This window comes from Diaphorina citri, unplaced genomic scaffold (genome assembly GCF_000475195.1).
Source record: "Diaphorina citri unplaced genomic scaffold, Diaci psyllid genome assembly version 1.1 scaffold308, whole genome shotgun sequence".
NCBI classification, from domain to species: Eukaryota; Metazoa; Arthropoda; class Insecta; order Hemiptera; family Psyllidae; genus Diaphorina; species Diaphorina citri.
Window position 1 is genome coordinate 211,621 of NW_007377743.1, and position 818 is coordinate 212,438.

General features: G+C 36.4%; 1 long non-coding RNA gene across 1 annotated transcript; it reads right to left on the reverse strand.

Annotated features, from left to right (window-relative positions):
- Nucleotides 1-278: 278 nt before the first annotated feature.
- LOC113466654 lies at nucleotides 279-609 on the reverse strand. Its single transcript, XR_003390991.1, has 2 exons — nucleotides 562-609; nucleotides 279-476 (listed from the first exon to the last, which is right to left on the reverse strand). It is a non-coding gene; the product is annotated as an uncharacterized LOC113466654 (long non-coding RNA).
- Between the last annotated feature and the right edge of the window lie 209 nt (nucleotides 610-818).

The window sequence follows — 818 nt, forward strand, 5'->3', positions numbered from 1 at the left end:
AGGAAGGAAGACAGGATAGGAGAAAGACAGCCTTGATTTCCGAGAATTTAAGTTACTGGCCAATTTAAAGTTGTTTTTTCTTTTGATAGTGTGCTGAGGCGCTGAGCACGTCAGATCATTATTTTCTTCGTAGGTACTAGGTACATACCTACATACAAAAGATGAGTGTTTCACAGCCGTTTTTATTTAGTGCTTTTGTAGCAATGAAACAACTGCTACAATAGTGCCGTAGCATGCCCAATTGCCACTAGGTACACACAAAAAATGAGTGTTTCACAGCCGTTTTTATTTAGTGCTTTTGTAGCAATGAAACAACTGCTACAATAGTGCCGTAGCATGCCCAATTGCGGTTAATAGAACCCATAAATGGGATATATTGTGTCTATCGTCTAAGCTTGAAAACTAGAAGAAAAAAAAATAGGTAGGTAGGTATATCTTTCGAATTTTTTCTTTCTATTTTTCAAGCTTAGCCTAACCTAAAGCTTAGCAAAATAGAAGTAAAAAAAATAGGTAGGTATGTCTTTCGAATTTTTTCTTTCTATTTTTCAAGCTTAGCCTAACCTAAAGCTTAGCCCTGTGTATAACTTCTACCTTAATCTCTCACCTATTTTCTCTGGAGATTTTCTCAATTGAAATCGCCTTTGAAAGAGGAATATCCTGGTTCAATTCCCAAGTGAGTCAAAAGTTTGATATACATATCATGTATTAAGTACCTATTAAGGAGCGCGGTAGCGCTCCGTCCCGCCAAGTCAAGAAAGTTTGACCGCTTCATGAATTATATTTATTATCAACCTATTCAAGACTCTGAAATCTGAGTT